A 15,011-nucleotide genomic window follows, 5' to 3' on the forward strand; every position below is an offset into this window, starting at 1 on the left:
TGGTTCTGCAGCAATTTGACCACTAGATGGTACTAGAACAGGGGTCATCGACCTCCAGAATAGAACTTTACTGATCCAGCCGGAAATTCTTTCACGCTCTTCAACGCTAAAATTGCCATTCGGACCCTTTTCACATCTAAAATGAGGATAGCGCTGCATATCTCTTTTTTCCCTTCAAGCTTTGAATAAAGTGTCGCATTTATGAAATCAATAAACTGCTACAGACAAAATTCTATTTCTGCATACAACAAAAACATTCTGAACTCTGCGGTGTATGTTACATTAAAATAAAATACTCAGTGTCTATTTGAGTCGTCCACACATTCATAAAATAAAAGGCTGGACTTAAATTATCCTCCCTGCAGCAAACCAAAAATGCCGTCTGCGTCCGCTTGCCGTCATTTATTTTTGAGCTCTACTGGTGTGTGCAGTCAGCCGTCATTGCAAATTAAAATAAGTTTTTTACTGAACCTGCAAAATATGTATTTGCAAATTGAATTTGCAACTGAAATGTTTATTTTACCTGGTTAATTTGATTTTTGCTCCTGAACCTCAGCGCAGTGCCTCCACATCAAAGCTGTAAAAGCTCAATAAATGGCGGTTGTGGTGCATATTTGAACAAGAAGTGAAACTTCGATTTATTTTAATGTTACAAGATCAGCATAATCTTGCAATTTTTAATTCCAATTAAAGAATAACAAACTCAAAAGAAATTAATGTAAATTAGAAGTTCATGATTTAGAGCCGTGGGTTGCCGACCTCTCCAGTATAACATTCACGCTGGAAGTTTGTTTTCAGCATCACCCCCCCACACACACACATACACACACATATATTTAGAAAACAATGACGCTGTACTTTGAAACAAAACAACTGCGAACAGTTGCAGCACTATCAGCATTCACGACCAGTTATGTTCCTCGTTTGCATCCTTTATCGTCAAATTGCTGGTATTTTCAAAGATAAGCATTTGAAACTTGTGAGTTGTTTACCTTTAACCAACACTTTAAAGCTTTTAAATTAGAGATCTCAATGATCAAATCCAAACAGCGGAGTTGCAGGCCTTTGTATTCAATTATTGCAGGAAATGAACAAAATGTGTAGATTGCAATGTGCTGTTTTAGAGGACGGATGAATAACGGAAGAGTAAATAACACATTCATCACTAGATTTAATCAACTGGTTACAGAAGCAAACCAGGATCATTATAATAATTATTACTAGGTTTTTAAAAACTTGAGACACAGTGTGTGACATAAAATTGTCTTCCTCAGCGTCCCCCTCTCTGCAGACCCAGGCGTCCTTATCTCGGAGAGCCGGGAAGGAATAATGGATCTTTGTGGGACGAAGACAAGGCGCCGGCGTTCTCGCCGCTCCTCGCTGTTGCCAGCTTGTGTGTTTGACAGAAGCCGGATGAAGGCTCCCGCACTATCGCCGTCATGAATATTTAAGAGTGGGCTTATACCTGATTTCTCTACAGCCTTCCCGACAGAATGACTGGAATGCACATTTTTAAAATATCTATTTTATTGTATATTTCCACCTCGACGGGAGCTTCTCTTTAAAATTACCTAAAGAAATCAGCACCACCTTAATCCATCTTTTTTAAGTTGGGATGATAACATTAATCAAGTAAATAGTATAATGTCACGTAATTCTTGTTTTATTTGCACATAAGAAAAATTGGTACACTTGTACTGCTTATGCTTCTTGAAGCTGTGGTGAAGGTCAAGTAAGTGGTGTTTCCAGCCGAATTAATATTAGGTATATTATTATAATTCAAGAAGTTTTGGCTGATTCTTGGTCACAAACAAGTTATGTTGATTAGTTTTTATAATTAAAAACAGGAAAATAAGACCAGATTTTTGAATGCTAAGGAATGTTAATTAAATCACTTTTTTGGTGTTAATTAACAATGTGTGGTTCAGTTAACAAACTCAGTCCCTCTGAAACAAAACCTAGAATGGGCTGTAAATCTGATGACTCTTTAAAAAAAAAAACAATTTCATATTTTATTACGATTTTGACCATAAATGACATTTTGCCAAACAGGACCTACTGAAAATTAAGCAAATGCTAGTATCTGCATTCTTCTGCATGTTGCAAGCAGATTAGCAGGGTTCTCCAATTGTAGCGCGTAGCAACATGCTATTGCTTGTTGCTTGTAAGCGCTGTCAACTTGCTAACTTTTGAGGTGACTTTTTGCAACTCGCTTTGGATAAAAGCGTCTGCTAAATGACTAATGTAATGTTAGTGCTTGTTAGTGAGCACTAGCTGGATGCTAACGCTTGTCGCTACTGAGCCCTACACGGTTTATGTTTACGGTAGTGAGTGTGAACAACACGCTAATGCTTATTTGGTAGTAGCCGCTGCCTATTTGCTAACTTTCCAAATTTAATAATGCTTGTCACTAGTGAGCGCTAGGTTTTTAGATTTGACAGTAGAGAGTGCTCGCTGCATGCTAATGCTTGCCGGTGTGGCGCTAACCGCTTGCCAATGCGGGCCACTTACATTTATCAGTTTGTTAGTTGCCCTAAGTAAATCACAAATTAATGTTTAAGTGGCAAATTCCATAGATAGAAAGGTGAGTTTGGTAGAAACAGGCCTCATTAGTGTGGGTGAGTTGATATTTTTCAGTTTTAACTAAAGCATATCTGCTTTATTCATCTGGAAATGATTTTACAGGTTCCATAAACATTAAATGTGCATTCAGCATGAAACTGAGAGGACACTAAACTTAAAAAAAGACAGGAAATCGGATTATGGCGCTTTATTCTTATTTTTGAATAGGTCTCTGTGTGTGTGCTTGTTTTGAAACAGATTCTGGAGGAGTGTGATTCCACTTCAGAAAACAACTAATCAGCTTGATTCCTCACCTGGACACCAGATAAGGACACACACACACAGTTTAATCCAGGATTCCTCAGTTTAAAGAATCCCTTTGTTTGTATTGTTCGTGTTTTTTTAGACAAAGATAAAGAAAGGGCTGTCAAATCTCAGCTTGTGAAAGGATTTATGTTCCGGTTTATCTTCATGAGCTCTGATTGTAATGTTTTTTTAATAAGTGCTGCAGCTTTAAAATTTTAATTACTCAACGGTGATTAATTGGCTCGCCGTAGAAAAAGGGTGATTTGTTATTTCTCATTTGTAAAAATGTCTCTTTCCTTACATCCCTTTTGTCTCGGGTGCCGTTCTCTCCAAACACCCAGCAAATCACAGAGCCGACATGAATGTACAATTTAGAGTATGCATTTTAACATCCAACACAAAGCTGGTCTTATTCCATTCTCCTGAAACGGGAGGGGGAAGAAAAAAAGTCAGTGTTGGAAGTTGAAAGGGGGTGAGTTTTTCTGAAGTAGCACACTCGGCGGCAGACTTCAGAGGAGCTGCCGTGATTGTTGCCCCCTCTTTTCCCAACTCACAGGATCTGTGTTTTGTTAATGGCTGCGCAAACCGGGAGGCAAAACCCACACGGTGGTATGAAGCTGCCACAGAGGGGACCGAATACAAGATGGTCCCTCGGCCCTTGGAAACCAGGGCGGGGTTGGCACGAAGATGAAATTTGATGAAACGTCTGACTCCGCCAGTTCAGGTGCCAGAAAGTGCTGGAACCCGAATGAAAGTGACCCTCTTACCCAATTGAAGGCCTCCTGGGTTTCTCCTCTCCAGTCTGGCTATCCAACTGTTGGCATTCATGAACGTTCTGAGCGCGCTCACTGAAGCCTGCGTGTGGATGCTGAAGTGAGGATGCGCATCACAAAGCGAGTGGTTGGAGCTCAGTTTTGAGGAGGGGGTCCACAGTGGTCTGCGCTGTCTTGTGACAGATTCCAAGCCTGGACAGTGTTCACCAGCTTAAACACCTCTGTGGAGGTAACTCATCTGGAGGAGCTCTGGGTTGCCAGGTTGGGCTGCCCGTATTCTCTTAAGGGTCCTGCCAACTTTTTTTTTCTTCATGTGACTGAGCATTGGGACCCCGTTAATGGGCGCAAAAAAATTGCTAGATTTCCATTATCTAGTCGTAACCATTCCGAGTGCCAGAACCACTTTACTGGAACGGGCCCATTATAACTTTTATAACACCTGTGTAATTATCCTGTAATGACATGTCATAATGGCTGCCGTGCGAAGGGGCTATATTCATCTAACAGTCGGACACAAAGGAGCTTTAGTGATGTGAAACAGCAGCGATTACAGATAAAGAGAGCGGTTCCACATTTGAGGATAGGTGGTTTGCCGAATAAGAGCAATGACTGCTTGGGCTGAACCGTGACCCTGAAACGTCATATCGTACGATTGGCTCCAGGGTGGGTCTCAGCGGACGTAGCATCACAGAGGGACATCGTGGCATTTGAGGCAGAAGTGGATGCAATCAACCTTTTATTCATAACAAAATGAAAAGTCAAACGGTTGCAGTCAAAGAAACGGAGGTGAAAAAAAATCAAAAGTAAAAGGAGCTTAAAGCAACTAAACAGGAGGGATATCAAGCAAACAAAATTCAGGAGGAGACCAGGATTAGCCTCCGCTGAATGGAAGGAAGTCGATTCCAATGTAGTGACCTTAAATGTTCGGAGCAGCAAAAAGCCAAAATGTTCATATGACATAAGCTCACCATTCTGTGGAGAGTTCATCCCTTTGGACCTGCGGACCACTGAAGTACAAGTACATGGTGACTTAACAAGTAGAGGACGGTCTTTCTCCGCCATAATGGACATTTTAAGTGACCCCATACAGTGTTTAAATATATATACATGCAAAAATTCCACCTTGCCTGGGCCATCAACCGGTGTTTTCAGTCAAAGCACTGAAAACTAAAAGAAATAAATAAACCTTGGAATTCGGTGAAGGCAACTTTTCCACTTGTAGGAAATGGAAATCTCTCTGTCTGGATAGAAAGTAAATATAATTTAGCGATGCAGTGCTTTGAAAACAGACTCCATTGGAGGAACAAAACCATAAAGTGTCAGGAAACAGCGGCTGTCCTTCACGGGACAAAATGATCGGAAACACGCTTGACGAGTTTCGCATCATCTGCATATTTGTGTGCTCTCGCGCGCAGTTGTGCAACGTCACCTGCTGCTTGTCCAAAATATCAAACCCTGCGTGGAATGGAAGAAGTCTTCATCACCTTTGGAATTTGATCCTTGGAAAAACCTGGTAAATCTCATCTCGCAGTCGGGGGGGGAACTGCTTAACAATCAAATCCTCGATTTGCGTCTCGTAGTGTTACGATGCTGCGTCTCGAGAAGTTCTAGGAGCATCCTGAGAACCGATCTTCAGAACCTTCAGTGTTTGACCAGGGATCTCTGGTTTCCAGATCTTTGTCAAAGTCTTAGCTCTCCAGTTAGAACTCCAGAGCTTGCTGACGGTCAGACGCTTGCAGATGATACCCGGAGGGACCTCCTCTGCTGCCTCCTTAGGAAAGAAGTGGCATGACAAGAAGAACGAGGACCCCCAGGGATACCTGTAGTGGTATTTTCTGTCAGTCAGCAATTCTGGATGGCTAGAATGAGTCCCGCGACTAGTTTTAAAAAAGAAAAGCATGTTTCCCAGGTATATCCCAACACGCCGTCCTCATCCTGTAATCACTGACTTGAGATGGCGTTCCCGGAGGTTTTGGCTTTGACGCCCCGGGTCTCGGCCTCCTCCATCACCTCCATGGCCACGATCCTGGGCCCCGTCAAGATTATGTAGCTGACTGTCCGGTAGTCCAGGTTCAGAACGTTCACACCGTTGACAGAAACCACAAACTGGCGAACCTATTAAAGGAGAAAAGCCTTGGTGAATCCAAAATCATGAAGAATGGGTGGATTCAGACTGCACTGCATGGAAGAGCGTATTTTTAAATTAGCCCTTGAATTAGCTCATTTCACTTCTGCCCTACCATTTGAATCAGGTTCCTGAGCCTGCACTGGATACATGGGTGGCTAGCTAGCAAGCTGCGTTCCCCGTGCCGCCGACCCACCTTCATCCCAGCAGCAGCAGCCGGCCCGGTGGGCTCCACCGCCTGGATGTGACACGGTCGGTTCCCTCGAACCACGAAACCCCAGCCCAGCGCGTCGCCTACAATCTGGCCACGCAGGTGAGTTGAATGTTTGGACAGCAGGACAAAATAAATCACCAAACACACCTTACGCCGGACAAGGTAAGACCGCTCGAGGGACATACTGTGAACTTCTTCTTGACGAAGGGTCCCCCCGGTGCCTGCAGCTCTTCTGTGCTCACGGGTCTCTTCAGGACTGAACAAACAAGCAAGAAAATCCATGCAGAGGGTCAACACAGGTGCAGAAATTCAAGAGAACTCTCCTCATGCCGAGGGCATCGGCGACTTCAACCTCTTGCCAGCAGTGCCGTGCTAGAACGAGGTTTGTTTTCCATCCTCGGGATTTAGTATTTAGTATCATTTGTATGATTCCCAGACTCGCGACGTAATCACCTACCTGACCTGGGGTTGCAGAGCACCGGGGAGGAGGGGTTCCCTCGGAGACCGCCGGCCGGGCGGCTGTACCTGCTGCCGTCGCTGCTGCTCCTCAGCCGGGAACCCCCCTCCTTGGTGGGAGACACTGAAAGCAGAAGAAGGCACGGTGAGCAGCGTCTCTCCTCTGTATCAGCCTCCATTCAGTCTCACAGCTATCTGCCTTTCTGCACAGACGTGCCCCTGATAACACGCCGCTGCTTCCTTGAAAAGAACCGATAAGGAAGTCAAACAGAGGTTGAGCGTCGCCGCAGGCGTACAGTTGTGTTACTAATTTGGGTTGAGATGTTTGAAAAGTTTGGTTCAGCCATGTTTTAAGGAGCCTTTTCCTGGGTGTAGACCTTTTAAAAATTTCACTCATTGCTTTTGTCCGATTGATTTTGGTCCATCTCCCGTCGGATAAATGGGGGTCTTCCAACAACGTGGCCCTCAAGGCGCACTGGTGGAATTTTTCCCGCATTTTCCAAGCAGACCGGGTAGAAGAAAGACCTTTTGATGAAACGGGAAGAAAAGCTGCAGTCCTACCTTGAATATGTCAGCCCCTCTAAATTGTGTTGAAATCATCTTTCAATACTCAATTATTGAAATCAAATTTTAGGACAAGAGCAAAGGTGGTGATGCATACAGTTAAAAAAAAAAAAAAAAACGATAGAGAAACCGCTGCTGCAGGATTTCAGTCTCAGCTCCTGAGTCTTCATCTTCTAGCAGCTTGTTTTTTTTTCACAATCAGATTAAAAACATCAAATTCAGTTTGACCGTTTGAGTTGTGAAGTGTTGTTTGCTTGGAAACTAGCTAAAAACCATGGCTGAATCCCTTGTTGTAAACAACTGGACATTCCCGAGAAACTGGTCGTTCACACCTGAAAATGGCTCATTGTAATGTGTGTGTGTGTGTGTGTGTGTGTGTGTGGTGTGAGGAGGGGGGTCGTTGCCCCGCCCAACCATCAACTTCAATGTAAATGACCTTCAGGATGGCCGACAACCCTTCGCTAGAAGATGGCTTCGTACTCTGGATGCACAGATTGTGGCTCGCCATGGCAACCAATGAGTACAAACCGCTTTTGGAAAGTTTCGCAGAGAAACAACACACACACACACACACTTTTTATTAGGTCACTGGATATTTGCAGTATGGGGGGAGGGGAGGTGTTCACACACTCCGATAAGAAAATTGTATTTAAATAATCAGCAGTTTGACGTGACGAGTTCGCCGCGTCATAACGACAATAACAACAATGCGGCCTGATGATGGAGCCTCCAGTTACCACGGCAACAAATCTGCCACATTAATATGAAGTAATTTTATAGTCATTTATATATATTTTTCCCATCTTTAGGATCAAACAAAATTATGTCTGGAAAAAGATTCCGCTTGATACCAGTTTATTGGTAATATCTTTGTTTCTCTTTTCTTTCTTATGTCCTTTTACCTTTTTTTACAACATTTTGGCTCATGTGAGTATTTTGTCAGAACGATTAAGACTCATCTCATCCCGCCTGATTTACACAAAAACAGTGACGGAATGATAAGGATAGGAAATGATTTGATGGGAATATATTGCGTCTTTTATTTTAAAGAAGCTATGATGTGTATATCAAAAGCTGAAATGTAGCAGAATAATTCATGGAATATTGACCTTTGACCTGATGAAGCAAATGTTTGAATTTTGAAATTATGTGTGTTTTCATTACGACTGATCAATGTTTTCAGACCGATCCTTAAAAACATGTGTCCAGAGTGTTGAAGCATCACGGTAAATAAAATACCGCATTTTGTGTGTAACTGAACGGAGTATTGAAGAACCAAGCTCCAAATAAAAACACAATTTTATCAACAGAAAATGACAAATTTACCCAACTTGTGATTGATTTGATTATTTACCCTTTTTAATCATAATTTCTTTAAATTGCAATGAGGGCGTACGTACCGTCGCTCTGAGGTCCCATCTTCAGTCCGAACGCTCCAGAAGACGACAGGCCGAGGTCCAGTCCAGACGTTGGGCTTCAGATGGAACCGGAGGGGAAAACGTAGGCTCAGCTCAATGGAGGTCTCATAAGATCTTTTTTTTTTACAGTCACTTAGACCTGTGTGTATGTGTGTGTGTGTGTGTGTGTGTGTGTGTTTATGGATCGGAAAGCAAGGATAGCCATCAGACTGAGTGTGTGTGTGTGTTTGAGCTAAATATTAAACCCTTAAACAAACAAGAGGGCCGTCAGCAGGAGGGGGGAGGAGCCTCAAATAGAAATGTTCCTTCACTGTGAATGGAGGATGAACATCAATTTATCAGAATCAGAATAAACTTTAATTATCCCCAAGGGGCAATTGGGAATTAGAATTTGAATTTACATGTTTAAAAAGCTTAATAAATGTTCATATGAGCTAATTGAAGTAGATAGACTTGAGATTCTTTAAAGACGGTGATTTCACAGAATATATAACCACAGCTTCTGGCTTTTCTTTATTTTATAGAATATATTATTTTTCACATTTGGAAAGAAAAGATTAATGAGGCTTAAATAAAATAGAGGACCTAGAAAAATAAACTAAAACTGAAGTATTGATGACTTGAAATATTTCTAGCTGCCTCTCCCTGCACTCCCTCCGAGATCAAGCTCATGTTTTGTTGTTTTTGTTTTCCATTATGTAAAGTCTGTGCCGCACTGAGGTGGAAGAACCAGATAAAATAGCTTCATAGAACTGGAGTATTGATTATTTAAAGAGGGAAGACAGATTTTCTCCTTGAGTTCCAACCCGCTATTTTTATGTTGTGAAGTGTAGGAGCTGCCTGAAGACCGGGGCGGGTAGAAGAAGAGACTTACCGGCTGGACCGTGTCCTGACGTGATGGACGGCGGCCATCTCCACCTTAAAGAAGCCGACAGCCCCCCGCCTGTCGGGCCTGTTCTGTGATTGGATTGGCTTCCAATGATTGCGATATTAGGGGTCGTTAACACCCATTGGCCCCCCGCCCCCAACCCAGTTTCAGTCTTTCAATCGTAAAGTCACCTGAGTGCCAAAAACCCACCGGACCAGGGTTTTGTTGATGTACCCCCGCCTTCCCTTTTGTCCCAGGTGACCCCCAGTCACAACAGGGGATGTAAAGCGGTGCACACTCTTAAGGGCCAGCTGCCATTGTTGTTGTTGTTGTCGCTATGAGTGACTCCCACCAGATACCCATCCATGTTATTTGGGGTTTTAGGGCCTTTAAACGATAAACACAGTGGAACTTTGATGTACGAGTGCATCGACTTATGAGTTTTCCGAGATCCGAGCCGTCGCTCAGGGGATGTTTTTATGATTGTGTCCCAGATCTGAGTTCGGAGTGAGCAGGATGAACGTTTGACGACCACGCCGCGAGCTAGCCCAGAGAAAATCATTGAAAAACATGAGAGAAGGCTGGGGACAATCAGGCATTTCATTCAAAGCTGGTTTGATGGTTTTAACGAGAGGAGCGGCATTCACCCCGTCGCTAAATGAAGTTTAAAGTGTAGCAAAGTGTGCACTTAATCTGTGCAACGGATTAAGTGTTTCAATTCATATCAATGGGGAAATTAATTTGATACATGAGCTCGGTCATGGAATTGAGTCAAGAGGTCCCGTGATTTCCTGGGGTCCGTAAGATGATGGAGAGAAAACACCTCTGCCACATTGGCATGTTTCAAACAGAACCGTCGGTAAGTCCACACATCAGCTGGCCCGACCCCAGACTGCCTGCTACGTTCCCCGCCGCGCGTTGAGTAACTTGTGCTTTTGTGCTCGGGCTGAACAAATTCAACTAATCTTGTCACTGATTCTAGAAAAAAAAGAAACCGTATTGTGCAACTTCAAACGCCGCCCGGTGGCGAGTACCCTGAAGGCGGAAGCTTCGGGTTCCCGTTGCCACGCAGACGTGGCGAGGCTGCAGCTGGAGAGGAAAGCGGCCATCGCTTATGCTCCGGTGGTCAAAGGCGGCAGCGGAGGCGTGTTCCCTGAGCCGCGATGGCCCGAGTGCATCTGTTTACCCTGGGACTGAGCGCCGTGTTGCGAGCGGGCCTCCGTGGAAACGCCGCCGGGTCCTGCGTCGACGTGACGGCGGAGGAACACGTGGAACATCAAATACACACCCAATACAGGCACTTTATTTTAGCCATGAGGTTTATTTTAAGTTGTGCCCCTGTCGGCCCAAACACTGGATCGCCACGCTCTTCAGCTGGTATACCAGTGCATTATTTGTCGTTTCAGGCGGAATCGTCGGGGCGACGTGGCCGAGATCGACAGCGGCGACCAAATATGCCGGTGTCGTCACCGCTGCCAACGACAACAACAACAACCGATGAAAATCAACCAGCTGTGTTTCACCCCGGGACGCGCCTTTCCGAAATATCGTTGATCAATGCGTTTGAGTCACACAGCCACACGGCCGCTCCGGCCCAAGATAAGGCGAAGACAACGGGGCGCGCATTCCTGCAGGGGTTCAGGTAGGTCAACGTCCCCCTGTGACTCCCAGCACACTTATGACCTCTTTATAACACAATGCATTGATCACTGGCTGACTCATCAAGGCTTTGAATAATTAACAGATTCATCAACTCATGTGTTTTCACCCTTTGCTTTGTTTGATATATTCATTGAACTGCTTTTATTTATCAAAGAGCGGCTGACAGTTTATTAAATTCACATTTTTGTGAATTTGGTGCTGTAGTTGAATAATTTCATTGCATTTAGTCAAGATATATATGTGTGTGTGTGTGTGTGTGTGTGAATATAAATATATCGATATATATATACACACACTTTGTTCTTTACAAAGTTGAATGTGCTGACAGCAAAATCACACAAAAATGATCAATGGAAATCAAATATATGAACCCATGGAGGTCTGGATTTGGAGTCGGGCTCAAAATGAAGGTGGAAAAACACTACGGGCTGATCCAACTTTTATATAATGTACTTTAAACAAGTCAAAATCAGTCAGTGTTGCTCCCTAAGTGGACAATTTGATTTCACGCAAGTGTAATTGACTTTGAGTTACATTGTCTTGTGTAAGTGTTCCCTTTATTTTTTTGTGCAGTACATACACACACACACACACACACAAACACACATACGTATATGTATATATATGTATATATCAGCGTCTGACACTGTAACGCCCTGCCCGCTGGAAAAACAACCCAGGAGTGGTTTAACCTTTGACCCTGAGCTCTGAAGGTCATGTGATAACAGGGCCAACATGTCTGTGTGTCATCTGTTTACACACACTCTTGTCTTGGGACTTGCAGCTGGTCCAGGGCTGGACATCTTGCTCGTTCCTCAGAGCAGGGGGCCAGAGGAGGTTCTGGTATCAAGATCCTCTGGTGCTTCCTGTCATCTGATCCAGCCGCTGCAGTAGCAAGGGGTTATCTATGTCCTACGACCTGGAAAGTCCTGAAAGGAGCAGAAGTGTCTCCGGCGACGGGGAACATCTGCTCCCGCCGAGACGTGGCCGCTCACATCACAGCTCCTCTGGTTTTCACAGCGCCCATCACAGCTTCCCCCTTTCACAGCGTCCATCACAGCGGCCGTCCGACTGCCGGCGCGGAGATAAATCAAATAGAAAATATAAAACAGGTAAGAAAAGCGGGAAAGACGTGGTGCGGTCAGAATCTGCATCAGCAGCTTTGTCACAAAAAATGCAATAACTTAGAGACAAGTGAGTGTGTGTGTGTGTGTGTATGAGTGTGCGTGTGTGTGCTTGTGTGTGTGTGTGATGGCATCACAGCTTCCCCCTCCACAGTGTAACATCCCCCCTCCTCTGTATCTTAAAAGGTGTGCGATGATACAACACAGGTGCTCTCGACCTGTATATGGAATCCGGCGCGTCCCATCCTGACGGTCAGCGACGTCACACATGGACGCCGGCCGCCGCCGCGCCTCGCCGAGGAAGAGGGGGAAGTGGAGGAAGAGGAGGAAGAGGAGGAGGGAAGCAGTCGAGATGTGAGGTGCTCGTCTGACGTCTGGACCAAATGTGGCCTTTAGCTTTGCCGCTTCTTAAATGTACAGCTGGATTTCAGCAGCCCTGATGTTTCAAGCCCGAGATCCTGATTGTTGATGAGCACAAGGCTCCGTGTGTTAAGCGAAGCACCAAATGCTACAAAACATCGACGCGATCTCGGACACACTGTTACACTCTCTTGACATTTATCTTTATTCTCGCCACAATGCAGATTTTGCTGACGGGGGAAGTGAACCCGCCATGGGGAACCGTTCGTCGAAAAGCTCCAGGTCCTCCAGGCGGTCGAAGCTGCTGCACTCGCTCCCCAAGAGGTTCAAGGTGGTGAAGGTCATGGGGTCAGGCGGTTACGGCAAGGTGCTCGACTGCAAGGACCGCAAACTGAAGAAACACGTGGCCATAAAGATCAACTACGACGAGGATAAAACTAACAACGAGGTACGAGTTTGGTTCGCTCCAGAGAGAGAGCGCCGATTGTCACCTCAGGAACGCAGGGTTGGATTTAGAAGCCTGCCTTGACTAAATGCGACAATATTTTAAAACTCTTATAAAACACCTGAGGGATGCAAACAACTAAGTGTGTGTGCTGTCGAGAATGAAAAAAAAGGGTTTTCGGGATACTGCGCCTCGTCTGCTGGTTAAGTGCGCCACCCTGTGGTGAAAGCCTGCATGATTTTAAGATTCAAGGTTTATTTGTCGTATGTACGGTCTCGAAACGTGTTTTCCTGTATGAAAAAATTCTTATTTTGCCGTCCAAAGTGAAGCCAAGTAGTGAGCAAAAAAAAAAAAAAAAGATAAATAATAATCCTTTTACTGCAATGAGATGTAAACAGGATATAGAGGATGTGAAAGTTGAGTGTAAATTGAAATATAAACCGCTGCGTTCACCCTGTTTTTCTCCACTGGAACTTGCCTTCCTGGTCCTTGGTCCTGACCTTCAGGTCACGTCTAGCGCTAAAGTCCAGAGCTCATGAACAGCAAACAGCATTTTTTTTCAAGCCGCTGCTTCTCATACAAAGGTCACCTCCTGTCCTATGACTCGCAGGTGCCTATCCTGAGGATGCTCATGGACAGAAAGTTTGACCGGCACAACATTGTCAAGTTTCTGGGAGCCTTCAGTAATAACAGGTATCTGGTGTTTGAGAAGCTGGACATTGACCTGTGGCAGTACCTCAAGGCCAGGAAGACCCCCATGCGTCTCGAGGACGTCAGGACCGTCATGGAACAGGTAGACTTGACACTCTTGTCGGTGTTCCGAGTCGTCCCGGGAGGTCAAATAGTCCTGACTACAACCGGTGCTTGCAGTTGGCCAGGGCGTTTGAAGCCCTGAAGAGCATCGGCGTGATCCACACGGACGTGAAGGCCAACAACATCATGCTGGTGGACCGGGTGAAGCAGCCTTTCAGGGTCAAGTTGATCGACTTTGGCTTGGCCCGCTTACGAGACAGGGAGCCTTTCCCCATTCTGCAGGTCCTGGCTTACCGGTAGGAGCTGCGGGGAGACGGGCGCATCTCCAGGGGTCGCGGTTCTTGGGGATTAAAGAGCTCTCCTCCGTCTCCAGAGCTCCAGAAGTCATTCTTGGGCTGCCCATAACGGAGGCCGTGGACATGTGGTCTCTGGGCGTGGTGATGGCGCGAATGGTGTTTGGCACCTTACCCTTCAACGGGATTCAGAACATTGACCAGGTTAGTTATTGACTGCTGGAAAACAGCGGAACATGAAGCGAGCGTCTTTTTCTTTACAGCTGGAAGAGATGAACAGCCTCCTCGGACCGCCGCCGGACCACCTTCTTGAAATCGGAGGGGACGTCAGTTTGTTTTTCACAAAAAGACCCACCAACCAGTGGGCTCTCAAGGTGGCTCTCCTTCTCCCCTGCAACCAGTAACGGTTTACTAAAGCGTCTGCCTGACGCGGCTAACGTGTTGTCTCGACCTTCTCCCCCGTGGAACAGTGGGCGTCAAAGAAGAGGCAGGTCCGCTCGTGGGAACAGTTTGAAATGGTCAGTGCTTCGGCCGAGAAGGTCGCCCCCGCAGGGTCTGACGGAGGGTTTGAGCAGTAAGTGTTCTCCGATGTCGGTCGACCTCGCCGTGGCAGGCCGAGGAGAACGAGACCAACCCGGAGGAGTGGAGAGCCTGCATCGACCTGCTGAAGGCCATGCTGACGTGGGACGAGAAGGAGAGGATCACGCCCAGCGAAATCCTCGAGCACCCATTCATCACAAGGAGTTACCAGGACAGCAGCCTCCACCTCTGCTCCAGGCAAGCTTCTCAGGTTCTTGGTTGAGTCAAGTGTCGAATAACGTCAGATAAGCTACGGTGTGAAATACCATCCGGACCCAACGCCCCGATGTTTATGACAGCGTATGAATGCAATGCTAATGTGCCACAAATACACATTTACATGAAGGTAAGTCTCAAAGTCTAAAGTTCAAAACACAACAATAACACTGCAGCGTTCCTCAGGAATAACCAAATTTATGTATTTAAATAAGAACCCAAGACGCCGCGCGTGTTCGGGTCCCATCGGAAATGTCCCGCCATAAGTCGAACCTTTACTTTGCAGCGACGAG

This window comes from Fistularia commersonii, chromosome 24 (assembly GCF_037954325.1).
Source record: "Fistularia commersonii isolate RoL2024-O1a breed Wild chromosome 24, RoL_Fcom_v1.0, whole genome shotgun sequence".
NCBI classification, from domain to species: Eukaryota; Metazoa; Chordata; class Actinopteri; order Syngnathiformes; family Fistulariidae; genus Fistularia; species Fistularia commersonii.